Consider the following 7,614-nt stretch of genomic DNA (forward strand, 5'->3'; position numbering starts at 1 on the left):
CACAAATTTTAAGCAAATAAATTTATTTATAATTTTTTAATGAATAAATTATAAGTTTAAGTAAAAAAATTTTTAAATAAAAAATGTTCGTTTTGATTGAGAATTTGCCCAAAACAACGATATAATATGGATTTTGACATTTTATTATTATTTTTTATACGGGGATCGAATTGAATGAGAACAAAACATAAAAAATGTCTTTCCGTATTTTGTGTTTTCATAATAAGAGTTTCTGTTCAAAAACAACGGCAATCCCTGTTATTTAAAAAAAACATGCCAAAATATAATTTAAATAAACTAAAAAATATTCATTTCCTTGAGAGAAAAATATCTTTCAAAAATCGAATAAAAAGAAAAGAATAAACAAATTTTGATTGAATTATAGTTTTTTCACAATTTATTTTTTAATATAATAATAATAATCAAATAGATCTTTTAACGTTAATTCAGCTGTTAAAAATAAAATTATTTATATTATGAGAATATAACAATGTATATTAATTTTTCAATCTTAAAATTATTTGTGGCGATATTTAAAATTAAATGCCTAAAATTATTTGATTTTCTTTATTGTGATAAGTTTTAATTGTCTTCCAAAAACTTTAAATTTCAATAAAGATAATAATTTTACACAGGGTTGTGCAGACCGGTTAAATACGTTTCGGTCAATTGACCGATATTTGACAGGTCAAATTCAAATATATGTTTTTTTAAGTCAATATTAACTTTATTTTAAATATAATATAAAATTAATCTATAATATTAATTTTTTAAATTCATTTTAATTGAATAACTAACGTTTAGCTCTCTGTAGCAGAGTCTTGTTCTGACTCATCAATATTATCATTTTCTTTAATATTTTTTAATCAATTTTCCTGATGCCGAGATCTTTCGATTTATATTTTCAAAAGAATTTTACCAAATCGACATATTTCTTTAGAAGAACTAGGAATTGTTAGTCTCTTAATGGGCATGATGGCAAGGTTTAATCAATTAACTTGAGGTCGGAATTGATTGTTTCTTGTGAAAATTAGTGTTTTCCACATAATTCGCTATTAAACATGCTGATTTTGCTTTTGAAATTAATTATATTACTTAAAATATTTTGGTCATCACAACCTTGTAAAAGGGCTAATTCTTGAATTATTTCATATACTTCATTGAATTCACGACTGGTGAGATGCTCCTCTTGATATTGGTAATAAGCAACATTGTGATCACATGTATTTATATCGTTTTGTTTTAAACATATTTTTAATATTTTTTTCTTTAGATTTTTTTAGAGTATTTGACCAGGTCAAATATTCCTTCGGTCAATTGACCGACTTGCCAACCCTGATTTTACATCATGTATATTACCTTTATAGAAATTATAATTTTAACAATTTAAAACCTTATTAAATTCCAGTTCCAGGATAAAGGGCGATATTTTAAGGTAAATAATTAAATAAATACATTTATATCTAGTTTTAAAAATATTAAAATTAGATAAATTATTATATAGAGGGTTTATGTGAATTAAAAGTATCTTACCAATTGTATACATCAGAAAAATCGAGATATTCTTCATGTTAGTTTTGGAAATTAAATTGAGATTTAAAAAATTTTTTTTTGATAATTTGTTGAAATTAAAAAAAAAATCTATGCTAATCTTAATTAGAAAAGTTAACAAGGGTAAGTTCAAACTACTAACCCTTAAATAATATAGATATCTATTATCAAGAAATATAAGGTTAATTAAAAATTTGCTTAACTCAGTAATATTATTATACTATTTTATTATAATAATTTTTTTAAGTAAAAGTTTAGATATCTGCTAGGGGTATTTGGATATTATTTGGTATTATTTATGCTATATTATAATCATATAAATTTGAAAAAAAGTTGCTTAAATTTGTAATATTTAGTACGATATACTAAAGACAAAAAAAAATAAATTATAAACCTCAATTTTATTAATTGTTATTTAAAATATCATTTTTGTACGTAGGGGTCAATTCTTGAAAACATATGTAACCTTCTTAAGCCTAACCTACCTTTTATATATTAGTTAGGGGAGACCGGGGTAAAACGATAGGCATTTTGCATATTTACCATAAAAATTTTAAACAAGAGTCAAACACAACAAATTATAGATCAATGTGTAGCCTCATCTCTCTTCTACAAGATAAAAAAAAGTGTAGCCCTCTACCTATAATATCTTAGGAGCTATGATTAGTTATGTAAAACTACTCATTTTCGCCATTTTACCCTGGGTACAGGGTAAAATTGATAAGCACTAGGGTAAAGTGGTTAAAATAATATTTGACACATATTTATTGTTTTATTTAACAAATATTACAAATTTAAGATTTATTTATGATTTTTATTTAAAAACTAATCGATACAATAAGGACATGTAAAATAATTATCATAATTAGCACATTTAGAATGTGCCCATTCAAGGCACATTGTACATTTTAGCCATTCATCGCCCTCGCGACTATTTTTATAGTTTTTATTACAAATAACACATAAACAATTATTTTTTGATATCTTTTTTTTCTCTGAATTAATAATTTTTTTTTATAAGGTGTAGATGTTAATATTTCTGAATTCTTTTTTTTAGATATTTTATCCGATGAAATATTGAATAATTTTGGAATAGGTATTATAGATGAAGGATTGAATACTTTATTATAATTTTTTGAGCATGATGGTAACATATCATGATAAGGTTCATCAATATCATCTGGAACATTTTCGTTCAATAATATAGATAAATCACTATCATTATTTTGAGTCACTGTAAGATTTTGAGTCACTGTAAGATTTTGAGTCACTGTAAGATTTTGAGTCACTGTAAGATTTTGAATCACTGTAAGATTTTGAGTCACTCTAATATTTTCATCATTATTTTCAAATTCAATATTTGAGTTAGCATTTGAATTATTACAGCAGATATAATCTTGTTCTGTAAATATATTTGGGTTTAAAGGAAATATGCCACATGCTAAGAATCCATTTAATATATTATTTGATGTCACTGCCCTTGGTATTTCATTTTTTAACACTCCTGGAATATCATAAATCTGAAATTGTTGCCCCACATGATTTTTAGATTGAGCATTATTAAAATTATGAAATACAATATAATTTCAATTGAGCATTTTTATTAAAGTCACCAAATTAATAATATTTAGAATTAAAATTATGAAATACAATATAATTTCAATTGAGCATTTTTATTAAAGTTACCAAATTAATATTGATATTTAGATTGAGCATTATTAAAATTATGAAATACAATATAATTTCAATTGAGCATTTTTATTAATATGAAATACAATATAATACAAACAATATAATTTAATTACTTGTTTAGGCGTTAATCCCATAAATGACCTACTTGCTTCTAATATGTAGTCACACAATCTAGATTCTTCTTCATTTGTAAATATTTGTTTATGATGATCTGAACTTTTAATACCAATTTTACATCTCCTTCTCAACGTTGTATAATTTTTTAGCAGACAAATTTAATGAAGTATTATTTGTTATTTTATATTTTATGGCTTCATTTATTATATTTACATCTCTGTATATGGTTTTTCTTTTATAATTTCTCATTATTTGATTGATACAATAAAAATTATAATAAATGAATTAATGAAAAATTAATGTGAATAATTTTATATTTTAACCGTTTTACCCATAACAGCTTTACCCCTAGGTGACATATATTATAAATATCGTTATTGCGTGACTTCTAATATAGCTAAAGATGTCAGATAAATTTTATTTTATAGCTAATACATTAAGGAACATGTGTGCCAAATTTTGAATCCTGAGGATATGTAAATTTTACTAAAAGCAAAATATACTAGAGAATGATTTTTATATTTTTTGGGTAAAAAACAGTTTTTTGACAAAATATATAAAACCAGGTAAGTTTTTTAAAAGATGAACATAGGTAAGAAATTAGATATAAAAATACATCTTCACACCAAATTTAAGGTCTTTATACTCAATGTTTAAAAAGTTATTCGCGTTAACATTGTTACCCCGTCAACCGCTTTACCCCGGTCTCCCCTACATTTTTTTCGTCTAATGTCATTTATATCATAGGTAGCAATTCCCAGCTTGAATCATCTTACCAAAAACACTTTAATCTGTCTCCTCAAAAAAACAAAAGTGCTAATTTAAATCCTTTTTGGAAAATATTTTCATCTTTTAATTATGACCGGTCCGGATTTTCAAAATTATATCATTTTTTGCCCTGACCGACATCTCTGCCTTAAATAAATCTAAATCTGAAATTTTTATTTAAATTTATCCCTCGAAATTTAAAGGTTTCAAGTAATTAAAGGAAAATTAAATAAATTATAGTATGCCTTAAAACATTTTTCTCAGCTTTTAGATATTTATGGGAAATAACTTTAAAGGCTTAACATGACTGTAGGAAATTTTACAAGAATATTTTCGAATTATTTTCGAATCTGGTTGATATAGCCGAGACAAAAAAATTATATTCTAAATTAATTAATTATATTTTTATTTCAATAGTTATCTCTTCTCTTAAACTTATGTCAGCCGTAAGTTTTTTTAAAAAATAACGCGGCAAAAATCAAAAACATTATTCAAAACTGTAATATATTATTTTTAATATTTCAATGATACTATATTTCGGGATTTAAATCTACTGGAATTCCTTCTAACCTTGTGTCGACTGAACCTTGCAACACAAATGGTAAACTTCTTAATGGACCATCCACACCTAATAGAGAACGATGTGTTCCTAACTTAGAAGTTTTCTGTTCAAATCCACTCGCACCCTCCAACCTAAACGATAATGCTATAGCCGACGCAGAACGAAATAAATTTACCAAATATGATTATACTTTGTCTTATATCAATGTATTCTTACCAAATACGCTAACTTCCACTCACGCATAGCCTTTTTTAAGGATTTAGGTCACATTATAACAAAAACCGATAATGGAGACGAAGACTTTTACCAGAGTTACAATTAATATTATCTGAGCTAACTATAAGAGTTTATCCGTTGATGGATAAAATATAATTAGTGGATAGATTCTTAATTTACTTCGCACCATCTCCTAATATCCAACAAAACCGTTATCTCATCATATTATCTAAGCTTAAGATTCTCGAAAAATCGAGCTCATAAAAATCATACTTAATTGCTTTTTAGTATAGGCTAAATGTATTTGAACTAGGACCCCCTATTTTGATTTGTATTGTATTATAGTATTAGGTGGCATTAAAATTTTTCGTTAGTTTTTAATTTTTTTCTGCTTTTTTCGCATTTTATTTTATTTTAAAATTAATATTAATGAAATTTAAAATGTAATTATAATTATTTTTATTATATTATAATAAAGGATTTAAACTCTTTATTATAAGATAAAAGGAAATACAACTATTAATGTCTATTCATTTATTATTGAATATATCTGAGAATATAATTTTTTATAAGTTATTTATAGAATAAGAAAATGAACCTCGCTATTTTTACCTAAGCATTTGCAGTTTACCTTGTCATTTGCAGTTTACCTTAGCATTTGTAGTTTAGTCAAACCGTAAAATAACCTATTACTTTGTCGATTGATTTTTTATTATTTCTTTTATTTTATATTATAATATTATCTATTAACTTAATAGTTTCTTTTATTATCTATATTATAATTTTCCGATGTCCTAACTACGTCATCGTGACGTCATGTCATCGGTACGTATTTATTTTTATTTTTTTTATTTGTTGATTTTATTTATTTATTTTATACAAACAGATGATCCTATCAATTTTTAGAGATGATTACTTTTAGCGATTTAGAGCTATAAATAATACTGCTTGGACGATGGTTCAACAAGTTAATCATTTTCCTTGAATTTATTTTTAAATATATTATATTTTTTATTATTTTTAGCGATTATTACTTTTAGCGAATTAGAACTATAAATAATACTGATTGGACGATGGTTCAACAAGATCATCATTTTCCTTGAATTCCTGAAATCGGAGTGCCAGTTATTTAAAAAAATTCTCTAAATAAGGGCACTCTAAAACAGACTAAATCAAAGTTTCCTTTTCACTGATTTCATAAGTTAAATTTTAGAAGAAGTAAGATTATTAAATTAAGCTAAATTCTTTTTTAAAAAAAGAAAAGATATATACTCTTTTAACACTTACATATCACTTACATATCACTTACACTTTTCACTCCATACTCTTCATTATAATATCACAAAACCTTTCAGACAACTTATCCTTATAATTGCCTTATTCACTTATATCTGTTTGTTTTCTGAAGTTTAAATATTTAAATAAGAATATTAAATTAAGTTAATTATACTAATTATTTTATCTACTTTATAAATTAAGAATAAGACTCTTTAATTAGGTTAAAGCGTTGTGTAAATTTAATCAGTGTTAATTAAAAAATAGGAAATTTGAATGCAGGTTGATCTTATGTGGTTCAAAAACATTATGACCAATGTAAACTGGGTTACTCTTTAACACTTACTTTCACTCTATCACTAAATATCACAAAATTTCAAGAAACTACTTCATATAAATTGCCTTATTCAATCACATTTCCCTGTTTTGAAAATTTTAAATATTATAAGTCTATTAAATTGTGTTAAATTAAACTAAATTTCTCTTCACATATAAGGGCAGTCGTTATTTTGTCATGATTCTCTAATAAGTGCTTTGTACAAATTATTATTATTTTATATAGAAATTCATAACTGAGTTAATTCAATAAATTTAATATCTCTAGGCTTGGGAAGATTTTTTCAAAATTATTATGGTTTGGACTGGGCTTAAAAAATATTTCTCAAAATTAAACCTATATTGGGATTTTTTAATGTTAAATGTTAGTCTAATGTTATTATTTTTATAAAGTAATATATTTTACCCGTAGACTAATTGGTAAATCAGATATTTCCCCTTCATTAATTATAAATTTAATATCTGGTTTCAAAATTATTAGGGATTGAGGTGGGCTTGAGAAAATCTTTTTAAATATTAAGATCTTGGATGCTTGGATATTTTTTCCAGATATTGTAGGCTTGAACCTATATTGGGATTTTTTAATGTTGAATGTTAGTCTTATGTTAATATTTTTATAAAGATATATATTTTAACTCAAAGAATAGTTTTCAGTAACATACAACATGTATACTAATTATGCTATGCCGACAACGTATGTATCCCTACTAAAGATATCACTAACATTCATTATTTTAACAACAGTCTCAAATAATATGGGAAAAATCAAAATTTAAAAAATACTAAAATTTTCTTTTCCTTTCTTTCCCTCTTAATTTCTTTTATTAACTTCCCCTTTCTCATCATTTCCCTTTCCTATCTTCACTTTTTAATTTTCTTTTTCTTTATCTTTACCTTCCTTTCCCTTTTAATTTCCCTATTTTCTTTCCATTTAATTTTCTCTTATTTCTCTACCTCAGGCTACACACTCCAGCCGAAAGCTGGGCTTATCAAAAAATAAATATAATTCAATTCTTAATTCAACTCATATTCAAGTAAAAAAATTATACTGGGTCATATGACGTGAATCCCAATAAAATCTACCAAATGCAAAATAA

Source organism: Gordionus sp. m RMFG-2023, chromosome 3, assembly GCF_954871325.1.
Source record: "Gordionus sp. m RMFG-2023 chromosome 3, tfGorSpeb1-WG-v2, whole genome shotgun sequence".
NCBI classification, from domain to species: Eukaryota; Metazoa; Nematomorpha; class Gordioida; order Chordodea; family Parachordodidae; genus Gordionus; species Gordionus sp. m RMFG-2023.